The following is a 14,773-nucleotide window of genomic DNA, read 5'->3' on the forward strand; positions in this document are numbered from 1 at the left end:
GTAGTAAAAATGGAGAGAAATCCGGTAGTATTTGGCAGTTTGGAGATTTTGCAGCTTTGGGAGCCTTGTAAGAAAGTATGCTGAATACAGAAGCAGCATTCCCACAGAGGTCCCTCGAACGCAGCTTGCAACCAGCAGCTTTCAACAAGGACACTCAAATGGAATAGCATGTGAGGGATGTCATGAACACATGTGAATCACAGGGATGACTGGGGGGTTTTAGGGGATGCACAGGTGGGAAATCACCGAGCTAACAAAATAAATAGGTAAACTAACATGGCCTCTAAAATTTGGGGATATTTGGCATATAGTCATAAGTAGGTACATCAGTGTCCTTCTTAATTAAGGTTAACCATTCGTGTGTGTGTGTGTGCGTGCGTGTGTGTGTGTGTGTGTGTGTGTGTGTGTGTGTGTGTGATTTCACTTAAGTTTTTCAGATATTTGGATGCCAGAATATCACCCTTCACTTGATCCAGCTCTCTCTTCCCTTGATTATTCATCCTATCCAAATAGAAAACAGCAATATTTGTTTATTGAGAGCTTTCTTGTTGAGAAACTGCATTAAGCTGTGTGGAAAATTTAAAAAAAAAAAGAAAAGAAATAAATACCGTCCACTAATGAACCTGAAATTTATTTAGAAATATGAATGACACATAAAGGATAATTAAGAATTATTTAGTTAAGAATTCCCAGTTAAGAGACCATGTTAGTTTATATATTTCTTTTGTTAACTAGTCCGTTCTGGGAGAATACATAATGACAATGGTTTCCTCTGCAGAGGAAGACTGTAAGATAGGAGTGGGTAGGACATGTTCTTTGCACTATTTGCCATTTGCACAATTTGAACTTATTCACCATGTGTTTGTATCACCTTTTCAAAAAGAAAATAAATGAGTTGTCTTTTTCTAAAGGAAGACCAGAATAGAGAATTATAACCTAGTATAATTAGAACAAAAGCAGAGGTCTTTGGAGTCAGACAAACCTGGCACCACCAACCAACCTAAGCCAATTAAGACTTTCAAAATTCTCTGGTTCTTTTTGGTAGATGTCTGTAATCTCTGGCAATTTATAGTTGTTGAGAATTCTATCTGCAGTTCTATTAACATGTAGGAAGTTATAATGAAACAGATCTCAGACCAAATATTGTGACACATACAAATTTTTATTAGTAGGCAGTCACTAAAAATGCCATCCAATCTGAGCTTGTTAAAGTCCTTTAGGTACTCAAACATGTATCTTTTTTTTTTTAAGATTTTATTTATCTATTTGACAGAGAGAGAGAGCACAAGCAGGGAGAGCAAGGCAGAGGGAGAGGGAGAAGCAGGCTCTTCTCTAAGCAGGGAGCCCGATGCGGGGCTTGATCCCAAACACGGACACTTAACTGACTAAGCCATCCAAGCACCCCTCAAACATGTATCTTGCAGCCATGGTAGTTGTGAAAATATTTTAGCAACAGAATCAGCTAATCTACTTGGATCAGACAACAGAATCTTCCATTAAGTGATAGAATGCTGAACCAAATTAAATCCTTGGCCTGAGTGTTTTTCAAAGAGTTTTAGGCTGATGGGTTTCGAAACTCTTATCAATATATAATATTATGATGCAGTATTGTTATGCAACATTTATAGATGCATTTGCATATTATTTCTAGTTAATAAACATACCTTAAATACCACTTATTTCACCAACAAAAAATTATTTCTAGCAGAAAAAACATAGTATAATGATAAAGAACGAATGCTTTGGAGTCAGATTATCTGGGTTCAAATCTGGCTGTGCCACTTACTAGCCACATAACCTTGAGCAAGTTGCTAAAACTCTCTGCCTGTTTTTCCTCATCAGTGAAATAGGGATGCTCACTATGCCTACTTTGTAGGGTCATTATGAGAATTACATGAGTTGATATTTACAAAGTGCTAAGATCAGTGTCTGACAAATAAATGCTATATGAGTATTTATTAAATGTATTAAATTAGCACTCTTTATGTTAATTAATGAACTATTTAATGAAGATTCTGATAGTGTTATCAAACTTGCTTACAGCCTTTAAAGATAGAGGCAGTGACTGTCTCTGGAACAAAGAGCAGGTAAGATTATCACTCATGAAAAATTTTGGCTTCCCTAAGCTTCACATTTGTCCCTGTAATACAATCTACTGCGTGTGCAGGTATCATTTGGCCTTCTTCATATCACCCCATGAGAACTAGAATTTGGGGAAGAAGATGAAATGTTAATACTCTAATTACTGCTATTTCTGTGAGTAACAAACTATCCTTCATCTCTGACCCAAGAGTCTTGTGTCTTCTGCCAGCATCCATGAAACTGGAGCAGACAAACTCATTAACTTGCAAGTAGAGTAAAATCTCAGTTCTTCCCAGTTCTTGACAATATTAAGAAGGTGTTTTAGGCAAACTTATACCAATACGTTAGGAAACTGAAATGAAATCAACACATTTCTTGAAAGACACAACTTACTAGATCTCTTTATGACATTGAGAAAGGCAAATTTTCTTAGGCAAGACACAAAAAACACTACCTATAAGAGGACAAAAAATAAAGTAGACTTCAACAAAATTAAAATATTTTGCTCTTTTATAATGGGCTGAATATTTAAACAGAAACTTCTCAAAAGATATAGGAATGGTCCAAAAGCACATGGAAAGTTTCCCTACATCATTAGCCATCAGGGAAATGAAAAATAAAACTATAATGAGATATCACTACATACTCACTACATGATGGCTAAAATTAAAAAGACTGACAATACCAAGTGTTAACAAGGATGGAAAAAACTGGAAATTTGATATACTATCGGTGGGAATGTGAAATGGTATAACCACCTTGAAAAGTAGTTGGGTAATTTCTTATCGAGTTAAATGTATACTTATCATATGACCCAGTATCTGTACTCCTAGATGTTTTCCCTTTAAAGAAATGAACATAAACACAAAAACCTCTACAAACATTTTCATAGCAGCAATATTCGAAATAGTAAAAAAAAAATGGAAACCAAAGAATATCAACAGGTGAATGGTAAAGAAATTATGGTATACTCATACAATGGAATATTACTCAGCATTAAAAGGGAAGAACTACTAATATACATACACAACATGAATGAATCTCAAAACCATAATGCTGAGCAAAACCCAAAGTGAATATACTATTTGGTTTCATTTATATGAAGTTCTAGAACAAGCAAAACTAATCTATAATGACAGAAATCAGATCATTGAGCCTGGGGATAGAGAACTGACTGCAAACATTATGAGAAAGGCTTTTGGGGTTATGGAAATATTCTCTATCTTGTTTGGTGTGATGATTATAGGAAATATAAACACACATGCACGTACCTCAAAGGTCATCAAGTTGTACTGTTAAAATTGGTGCATCTCTTTTAAAAAAAATTATACCTAAAGTGATTTTTTAATCATGATCATTCTCACTAGTTATAAAAATTCAATGGGCTTTAGCCTCACTGAAACTTTATCTAATAAATATGAATACTATAGAGGCAAGAGAATTATACTACATAACTCATATAAACTACTTAGCACAATGCCTTGATCAAAGTAAGAATAATAATAATGTAAACTAAATAACTGTTGAGAAGGTTAAGAGTAGTATGGATGGTGTTATCTGTTAAGTTTTCTGGGGGAGGTGATTCCTGAGATAATCAGAAAAGAAAGACATGAATTATTGGGGAGAACATTCCATTTAGAAAATGTCAAACAAAAGCACTGAGGTAATATTACCAAGATGAGTAGTTAGGGGAAACCATCAGGTGTATTCTGCTAGGTTAGACAAGTGACAGCTAATCATAATGAAAATTGGGAAAGAAGTTAAGAGGAGGAGAGGGCAAGAGGTAGTGAGTCCAGAGATGCAAAAGCTAGAGTAGGAAATAAAAGGACATGTTAAACCAAGTAGAGAAATGAAATACAGAAATTGCTGTTGTGAGTTGGCTATCCTGAAAACTACATATGATATAATAGAAGCAGGGCATGACTTGAGACAAAGAAATGAATTAGAAACTCATCACTCTGCTATGCGAAATACAGAGAGGAAAAGAAAGAAAAATGAGTGAGCAAGCAAGCAATACTGTGGGGGAATATCTTCAGAAATTTGCTCTAATAAGAAGCAAAAGAGAAACAGGAGTTGCCGACGACTTCAAAGTCTTGAATTGGAAAAAATAGGTTGTTCACACTCAGGTACACAGGCTGTGCAGGAGAACAGAAAAGAAAACTCAGAAGAGTGAATTAGTATTATAAAAGGAAATAGAAAAGATGTTAGAGGCTATGTTCATCATCAGTTAGTTTCCTAGGGCTGCTGCAACAAAGTATCAAAAACTGAGAGGCTTAGGACAACAGAAATATATCTTTCAACAGTTCTGGAGCCTACAAGTAGATCACAGAATCTGCAGGATTGTTTCCTCCTGGGGCTGTGAGGGACAATCTTTCCATGCCTTTCTCTCAGCTTCTGGTGGTTTGTCAGCAATCTGGGGTTCCTTGGCTCCCGTTGCATCACCTTGATCTCTGCCTTCATCTTCACATAGTTTTCTCCCTATGTCTGTGTCCGTGTCCAAATTTCCCCTTTTTTATAAGACAACCAATCACAACAGGGCACCTGGGTGGCTCAGTTCGTTAAGTGCCCCACTCCTGATTTCGCCTCAGGTCATGATCTCAGGGTCGTGAGATCAAGCCCTGCATCAGGCTCTGTGCTGGGAGTAGAGCCTGCTGAAGAGTCTCTCTCTGTCCCTCCCCCCAACAGCTCAAGCACAACTTGCACTCTCTCTCTCCCTCAAAAACTAAACAAAACAATCACAATGAATTAGGGACCTCCCTACTCCAAGTGTGACACCATCCTAAGTAATTATCTCTGCAATGACCCTATTTCCAAATAAGGTCACATTCTGAGATACAGGGCTTTAAGACTTCAACATATGAATTTGGGTTGGGGGGGGGAATAATTCAACCCCTAACAGTGCTGTTCACCAAATATGTCTAGCTATCCCCTTTTGAGCATATGGAGCATTGTACTTTCTCACTCTCTCTGAAATCATGTGTAGCCATGTGACTTGCCTTGGACAATAAACTGTGAAAGAAAGTGACATATGCCATTTCTAGCTGAAGCTTCAAAGGCCAGTGCATGATGCACCACATTCTCTGCCCTCTGCTCAGGTGATTGTGAAGGTACTTATTAAGCTCAATCTTTCACCAGCTCATTGTCCTTGAGGAACTAGAATGAGCAGAGCCTCCTTTCTGACTTGCACTGGCAATGCAGCAAGAGCAAGAAATAAGCTTGGGTTGCACTGAGTTAAATTATTGGGAGTCGCTACCACTGCTAGATACCTAGCCTATCCAGACTAATACAGAGATGACTGTGCTTTTACTCAGAAGGGTAGTCATTAGGGAAATGGCTATCTGTGAGTAGCCATCACTTCACATTTTTATTTTTTTTAAAGATTTTATTTATTTATTTGACACAGAGAGAGAGAGAACAAGTAGGCAGAGAGGCAGGCAGAGGGAGAGGGAGAAGCAGGCTCCCTGCCGAGCAGGGAGCCCGAAGCAGGACTCGATCCCAGGACCCTGGGACCATGACCTGAGCCGAAGGCAGCCGCTTAACCAGCTGAGCCACCCAGGCGCCCCATCACTTCACATTTTTAGAAGCAAAGACTAAAGATCTTCTGAGACCAGAAGATCTTTGTTCCTACCATTCTGCATTAAATAGCAGTGTAGTAGATTGTTTCTTTAGTGGCCCACAGAGGGCTATGTCTCCTTGCACCGTCCCCTCTGACCTTGACTTTGAGATTGGCTATTTGACTGGCTTTGGCCAATAGTGCACTCATAGGCATGGTGAAAATAAAGGCCTGCACATGGAGCTTGTCCGCTTGGAATGCTTGCTTTTGGGACACTTCCACCAGAACACAGTTACCATGTTCTGAGTAGCCCAACCGAACCACATGGAGAGGACACATGGAAGACCATCAATGACTTGGCTCACAGCTCCACCCGAGTTCCGAGCAAGTATCAACTTGCCACCACAGGAGTAAGCTTTCTTGGAATTGGGTCCTTCAGCCACAGTTAAGCCACCAGAACTGATGCCATGTGGAGCAGAAAAAAACTATCCCATCCAACCCTGTTCCAACTGCAGAATTATAAGCCAATAAATGACATTAAGGATTTTGGTTTTTTTTTTTAATGCAATGACAGATAACCAAAGCAACCAATAAATGCTTTTGTATAATAATTAGTTGAAAAACTTAACTTATTTTATGTATTAATAATTCCTTGTTCTTTGGGGTGTCTGGGTGGCTCAGTCGGTTAAGTGGCCCACTTTCGGTTTTGGCTCAGGTGCTGATCTCAGGGTGGTGAGACTGAGCCCTGTGTCAAGCTCCGAGCTCATCAGGGAATCTGCGTCAGGATTCTCTCTCTCTCTCTCTCTCTCCGCTCCTCCCCCTGCTCACTCTCTCTTTCAAATAAATAAATCTTTAAAAAATAATAATTCTTTGTTCTTCATTTAAAGGATACCTTAGCATTATAGATCCAAGATCATAAACTCTAAAACAGGACATATTTGAGTTAACTCTGGCTCTGTCATTTACAAGCTGGGCAACCATGGACAAAAGATCATGCCTGTGAACCTCAGTTTCTTCATTCACATACTAAGCACAGAAAGAACTACATCCCAGGCTTATTGTAAAGATGAGAGATGGTGATTACATGTAAAGCATCAGAAACGAAGTCTGCACTCGGTGAATGGTAAAAGGAACTGTTGTTATCATTTTGTTATCATTATTCATCATTCAGCAAATGTTTCTGGAGGATCAGCTATGTGACAAGCCTATGCTGAGTGCTGAGAAAACAAAGATGAGTTTGCAGCTGCACTCTACTCTCAGGGGTCTTCTAGTCTGTTAATTGTATTAAGTGCATCAGAGGAAAACTACAGGTTTTGTGAGAATGGAAACCTAATTGAGATGTGTGGTTTCTCTGATAAAATATTTAAACTGAATCCTAAGAGGTAAGATGGTATTAAGCAGGTAAAGAGTGCTGGAGAGATCGGTGTGAACAGGAACAGCAGTACGAGACTCTGATGCAGGAGAGGTCTTGAACATTCTACAAGCTGGAGGAAGGTTGCCGTGGCTCAGGTCTGGTCAGAAGGAGAGTTGTATAATAGAGACTAAGAGATAAACCTCAGATTTTTCTTAATAGCTAGCCTAGAACACATATCCTGAGAGGCTAGTGCTATGGCCCTGTGTTACCGAGTGCCAACAATGTGCAAATACCACCTAGGAAGTAAAGGTGCCTGACCCAGGAAGCAATCATTTCCAAAAGCTGCTCCACAGGTTGGTGCCATGCTGTGAATAATAAATATTAATGCTTGGAAGTGAGGTAAGAAAAACAAGGACAATGTAGAGAGTTCTTAATAAAGATAGACCCATTTGATTTTGAATTATATAATTACGTCCTTACTTTTCACAAAATAATTGGGATGATAGTTTTATTTTGAATGCCTTTACCCAGAAAAATCAAAAGCTATCAACTCTGTTGCACCCCCAAAGCTATTTTTCGCAGGATTTGGGGATGTCTCTTTGTAGTCTGTGAAATCCATAATTGACTCAAAAAGTAACAATGTCTAGATTGATTCTTCTGTTAAGTGGTGGCTATTTTGTGAGGGCTGGTAGTACAGAGAGAGCAAGTGGGGCCTCGTGGGTTCTTAAACTAAGACTATTGAATCTTTGTTTGAAATTTTTGCTTATTAAAATAAAAGAGTAGTACATCAGAGGCTGTAAATTCATATTCACATTCACACACATACTGTATTCTTTATGTAGAAAATGCATTGAAGAAACAGCACTCTCATTTTTCCATGAAATATAAATGCCAAAGTCATGCATAATTTATACAACATAAAACCAACAGACCATGTAGTTTTGGTGTTTAATTATGATCCCTTGGTTCTTCCTGATGAGTGCCATTAATCAGACCAATCAGTGTCTGAAATATCCTATTTCTGTCTACAAATAAACACCTAACTGGAGGTGTTAAAATAAATTTAATTGAAATGGCTTTTGTACAAAGCATTCCTGGCCTTAATGTAATAAATGGAATTTAAAAGCAAATAATCTAATGATTGACCAAAACAATAATTTTTTTCTGAGATTTTGAGAGATACACGGAAAAGTAGAATTTTAAGCATCTTGACCTTTTGCTCAAACAAACTTTCTGCCATTTAATTAGTTTGTGATTCTTTTTAACTAAAATCTCTGAAGTTGCTGCTTTCATACAGATAAACTTAGAAAGGATCTTCATGCTTTCATTGGATCGTGTATTAGAATATTCGACGGGATGGATAGCCGCTCGACGGTTTCACATTTTCTAACTCCCTATGAACCCCTCCATGTTTTCAAAGAGCAATAAATGAGACTGATAAGACAGGCTGAAACCATTAGGCCTTGGATTTTGTTTTCCCTATTCCACAGCTGCTCCATTGCATCACCGGAACAACATCGATCTATGGAACAGTTTCAAATGGCTTGAAAGGACATTTCTGGGCGCCTAGGTGGCTCAGTTGGTTGGGCGGCTGCCTTTTGCTCGGGTCATGATCCCATCATCCTGGGATCGAGTCCCGCATCAGGCTCCCTGATCGGCGGAGAGACTGTTTCTCCCTCTCCCTCTGCCTGCCTCTCTGCCTACTTGTGCCTTTCTCTCTCTATCTTTGTCAAATAAATAAATATAATCTTTATTTTTAAAAAAAGACATTTTCTCCACCGAGGCTACAAACTTTTGTAAAGTAAACATTTACCATTACTTTCCTCAAAAGTAGATTGAAAACCTGACTTTAGCTCTGCTCCTGTCCCACGAAGAGCAGACTTGGCATTTGTTAGGACAGCTGTCTCCTCTCCCACAGCGGAGCGAGCTCTGTCAGAGGCTTCTCCAGATCACATCCATCACCTTCTCGAGGCTGAGGCTGCTCGGCTCCCATCAAGCACTGCGCGCACACTCAGGGGTCTCCTTACGCTGCGGGCCCTCTGGACAGCACCACGCGGTAGGGGCTGACTTCTAATGGACTTTACAAATATCCTCTGGCAATTTCATCCATAAATGTGTTCAGTGTCAAATAGTTTATAAATTTGAAGTAAAGTAGTATTACTACTATGTTCCTTACTTCCCAGTAGTTTCCTTCATTTTATATTCTTAGGAAACATTTTCAAGATAAATGGATAGACATCCATATAGCATAGTGGTTAACAGCACAGACTTTAAGTTTGAATGAAGTTTGAGTCTTAGCCTTGTTACCTATTAGCTGGGAAACTTTGGACGAGTTATTTAAACTCTCTAAACCTTAGGTTCTTCAACTATAAACCAGGGATTTGAATACCTATCTTGCATATTTCTTATAAGAATGAAATGTTAGGATCGTGGTAGGTGGAGTGCCTAACACATTAAAAGGGCCTAAGAGATGTCTGTTATTGTAATCACTGTGCATTCCACTCATCCAACAACTAGTCTCTGAGCACTTACCATGTTCCTGGCATGCTGGAAAAGTTGAGCAACAAGCGGCAAATAAGACAGACATGGTCTGTGTACTTATGGAGCTCACACTTCGGTGAGAGGACATACAGGAAACAAATCTGTATAGGGGCGCCTGGCTGGCTCAGTCGGTAGAGCATGTGACTCTTGATCTCAGTGTTGTGAGTTCGAGCTCATGTTCAGCATAGAGATTGCTTAAAAATAAAATCTTTAAAATAAATCAATAAATAAACAAATCAGTATGTAACTACAAATAGTGACAAACGCTAAGAAGAAGACAAGGTGCTGTGATAGAGAACACCAGAGAAAGGGGGACCTACTTTAGATGGGGTAAGGAGGAAGACTTCCGGGAGGAGGTCGTCTTTAAACCGCAACCTAAAAGATGAGGAAAATGCCTGGTGACAAGTGGAAGACAGGGAACAGAGGCTGAGCAGAAAGCCTCGTAGCAGATTCACAGCAATGAAGAAGGCCATGGCCTTCACACCAAACACTCTGGAAGATGCTCCGTAAGAAGCAGTGATAAGGCAGAAAGATCTTCAGAAGCCAGAACATGTAGAATCTTGTAGGGTATGGGAAGAAGTGTGGATTTTACTCTAAGTGCAATGGGAAACTATGGAGTTTTAAGAAGGAGAGTGGCATGATATAATTTCTATTTTTAGAAAATTATTTGGGCTATCATGTGATAATTTGGAAAAATGCAAAAGAAGTGGATAGAGAAGTTCGGATGCTATTGCAATAAACCAGGAAGAAGGTGATCATGCCTTGGACTTATGGCAGGGGTGAAAGAGAAAAAGAAGAATTTGAAATATATTATAAAATTAGTAAAATCAACTCTCACCATGGTATTGACTGGGGGAGGGAGAAGTTGCGGTTGACATGAATTTCTTCCTGTTGCTATTCATACCTGTAAGGATCACCAATCAGCCTGTAGACTCCCCAAAAGAGGATGTGGCAGAATAATAATTTTAGATATTATCATTAAATACTTTCTTTATAATTGTTTAGTTATTCTCTAGCAACCTTCTCAGAAACTTACAATACATTTCCCCATTTACATCACTATTCCTCAAATCCTGCAAGAAGACCTTGGGAAAAGTAAAAATGCTTCATCATTAGGAAAACTTTACTCTTCAGCACCAAGCTGAGAAGCTGGTAATATGTGAAGTCTTGTTTTAATACAGCAAAAATTACTGATCGGCCCCTGTATGAAACTTGTTTTTTGCCTTACCTGGAGCTTCAAGGATTCCCTACATAACTTATAATAGTTTTTTCAAGGTGAATTTTTTGTTGTTGTTTCAAATTCTTGTGTGCTTACTTCCATTCCCTTGTAAACACACCAACAGATGGTATGGAATACTTGGTTGCATAATGAAAGGTCGAATTCAGTAAGAACTCAAAGATTAAAGATTATTCTCAGAAAAACAAGTAATCCACTGCCAGGACTTTAAAGTCTGAAGATTTATACCAAAAGAACATCTAAGGAAGCACACAGTATGACTTGAAAATCTGAATTTAAAACCATATGTACCTGAAATAAGAACTCAGGTACATTCATCCACAAACACCCTCAACCGTGAAAGAGTATGAGTGACTCTATGTTTCTCCCTGTCAAGGGATGGATTCTGTAACTAATCTCAATCACCACTTGATGCACATGCCATCAAAATGCAGGCTTCCAAGGTATGTAATTTATTCTGGCTTTTTAAACATCTTTATGGGATTTTTCTCAACAAGTGGGAGCAATGCAATTCCACAGCTCCTCCTTGGTGCAGAAAATAGATAACAGGAGAATACTTGAGAAGATATCACAGGGTAATTTCAATGTCCAATAGCTTAGCATGATAACAGTCTGAAACAACCAAATGCATCCTATCTGTTGTAGTCCCAGAATTACTTTTTTTAAAGGAAGTTTTATGTCTAAAATCAGAAAACTAAGCCTTCAAGTAATTAAACACAGATTAGGCAATTCTGTTAGTGGAGAAAAGCAAGAGCAAAAACCCTGAAGACAGCACTGTGTATTGCCTGGCAAGAGAATGAGGAAGCATCTGGAAGAGGAGATGTAATGCGAGTACAGCTTTATCCAATAATTAAAATGGCACCCACCATTTACTGAGCATATGCCAAAGGCCAGGCACTAAGCTAGATACTTTACGAATTTTGTCTCTTATTATTGCGATAATTCTATAAGTAGGTCTTAAATACTCTCACTTTTTGGATAAGGAAACAAACCTTCATGAGGTTATATACCATGCTTATCGGTCCTCAGCTATTTACCGGCAGAGTCAGGATTTTGTATCATCCATCTCTAAACACTGGACTGCCGATAGGTGGTTCAACTAGTGTAATCATATACGATGGTCCTGCTAAAGCTTATTTCTTTCCACAAAAAGACCTTTTCCAAAGTTGGATTAGGTTAAGTCCTAAGGTGAACTGGAGAAGCATTTTGCCCCAAGCATTTTGTCTGGAAGGAAGACCATCTTGACACACTTTCAGGAATATAGCTGTGTAGTTCAGTGAAACTCTGAGGGAAAACCAAGGTGGCACATGACAGCTAGATTCTGGGTCACCTATTTTGAGCAAAAGTACCAGACAGTCTGAGAGAAAAGATTGTAGAACTACAAATTGTGGCTTACTTTCTCAAGAGTGTGGGCGATACTGGTAATTGTCCTCTAATATCTATTAGCCCCTTCTTCCTTTTAATAACAGAACCCCTGAGTTTTAGCTGGGTTTAGCTATTCATCTAGACACTACACTTCCCTGCACCCTTTGCAGCTAGGTTCCAACTCATGGAATTTTGGTTCACATGCGTCAGATTAAAAACAAATCAGGACTTTATTCAAAAGGATTATTGCAAAGGGTTAGGGAGGAACTACTGCAGTAGGGAGAACACTCTGACCAGGAGATCTGCAAGTGTTCAGTGAAATGGGTTTCTTCCAGAGAGGAGTAAAAAAGGTTAGAAAGAACTGGGTGTGGGGAAATGGGATGAAAAGGTGTCAAGGTCAGACAACAGATCAAAGAATGTTTTGCCCGGTGTCCAGCTGATTTTCTGAGAGAGACCCTTAAGGAGGGGGTGTATGCTGGATCCAGCTGAGGGCAGGCCAAAGTTCAGGAGCCCCAGGGATGGAGAAAATCTTCACCAAAGCTCAGCTAAGAAGCATTTTGTTCCCATTGATCAGCGGAGACAAATCAGTTCAGCTAATCATTTAGGAAGCAAAGAATGGGAATTTGAAGTGTCTGTGTCTGGACCCGTCATATGTAAACAAGAAAGACATCCTTGAGTCTTCTCTAAGTCCTGGGTATGGGTGGTTGTCTGCAGTAAGCTGTTTCCAGAACAGAGAAAGTTGGGGGAAGGGAGATTCCTATAACCATTGCTGTTTTCTAGGATCCCAAGGCTCAGGTGAAGTTCAACACTGTCCTAACCTTAAGAGGAATCAGCTTGCCCGGTACTTCTTCTTTTGCCTCCTAGTGGTTGGAGCACAGACATGGTGGTGATGAGCCATCCTAAGGGAGGGTGTAATCTAGAGCGGGGAGGAACCTGGGTCCCTACATGACTTTGAGAAACACAGCTGTCGACTTGCTCTGGTCAGTTCAAATGCCTCTGAACTATTAGCAAAGAGAGAAATAAGTTATTTTCTAGATTGTACCATTTTATTGTCAAGTCTCCAAGTTAACAGCCACTTAGCTCAGACCCTAATGGATACAAATAGCTCCTGAAAACAAGAAAGTTTTTTGCGTGTTTTTGGCGTTGCAGTCAACCTGTGAGCATTATCTTCAAATAGGAGAGGTAATATTAAATGCAGAGCTCCCTTATAGGGACAAGTACTCACATTCTCATTCATCTATGAAAGCCTGAAGCATCGAAAGCTCAATTTTGCTTTTTTTTTTTTCTGTGTCACATCAGATCAGTTCCTGAAGTGAATTAAAAACTTTTCTTCTGGCATTGGAACATTAAAAAAGGAAAATGCACTTATTTCTGGTTAAATAATGTACATTAATACATGTATTTGCTGTATTACTGGGACTCTTAAAAAGTTGCTAAAATGGCAAAATGTTCTACCATTTGATTCATATGGCCTTTAAGTCAGTAATAGCCTTCTTTTTTTTTTTGTCAAAGATTTTGTTTATTTATTTCAGAGAGAGAGATAGGGAGAGCAGGAACACAAGCAGGGGGAGTGGGAGAGGGAGAAGCAGGCTTCTGGCCGAGCAGGGAGCCTGATGTGGGGCTCGATCTCAGGACCCTGGGATCATGACCTGAGCTGAAGGCAGTTGCTTAACCAACTGAGCCACCCAGGCGCCCCAGTAATAGCCTTCTTTGTTGGAAATGTGGACATAGGAAGATAATGGAAGCGTAGCCAGGAGTGTGTTTAAAAGAACTAATTGCCACCAAATATGTATTGCTTTTTGTCCAACCCTGCAAGGCACCCATGTGGTATACTTTGTTAAACAGACAATTACATGTATGCCTCTTGTTAGTGGCTCAGCTCTTCAAATTCTGAAGGTCTTTCCTTCATTATTTAAATTTCTCAAGCAGTCCTAATAGCTTAAATAAGAGTTATTGATTGGTTTATGTTCCTCTAGTGAAAAAAAATAATCCGATATCAAAACTGCCTGGAAAGGCTGTTTGTTCAATTTAATCTAAACAAAGAATTAGTTAGAAGTAATCACTGCAGCCTCTTTGATTCACTGGATCATTGAATTCACTGTCTCAGTTGAGTTCTTGATGATTTGCAAATACATTTTGGAGAAGTTATCCATCCTAGCAAAAAATGAGCCTTATGGTTTTAATTTCCTACATTTTCCCGGTATTTAATGTGGGATTTTAATATGTTGTGAAATTATTCCAAATCTTTCATTCTATAGTGTTCCCTTTTTAAAAACAGTTTCGGGGCTCCTGGGTGGCTCAGTCGGTTAAGCGTCTGCCTTCGGCTCAGGTCATGGTCCCAGAGTCCTGGGATGGAGCCCCACATTGGGCTCCCTGCTCAGCAGGGAGTCTGCTTCTCCCTCTCCCTCTGCCTGGCACTCCCCCTGCTTGTGCTCTTTCTTTCTATCAAATAAATAAATAAAATCTTTAAAAAATAAAATAAAATAAAAACAGGTTCAAAGGAGAGACATACAAACAAATATATGGCATCATTTTTCACCTAAGTACTCAGTTTCAAAAGCATTCTTTCCTCTCCCAACCCCCTCTCCCTTTCTCCCAGTGGCTTCTGCAAAATTACACCTAAATGGATAAGCTCCCTACT

The sequence above is a fragment of the Eumetopias jubatus genome, unplaced genomic scaffold (genome assembly GCF_037043125.1).
Source record: "Eumetopias jubatus isolate StellerSeaLion01/CBP00866 unplaced genomic scaffold, mEumJub1_p1.0 scaffold_8, whole genome shotgun sequence".
Classification (NCBI taxonomy): domain Eukaryota; kingdom Metazoa; phylum Chordata; class Mammalia; order Carnivora; family Otariidae; genus Eumetopias; species Eumetopias jubatus.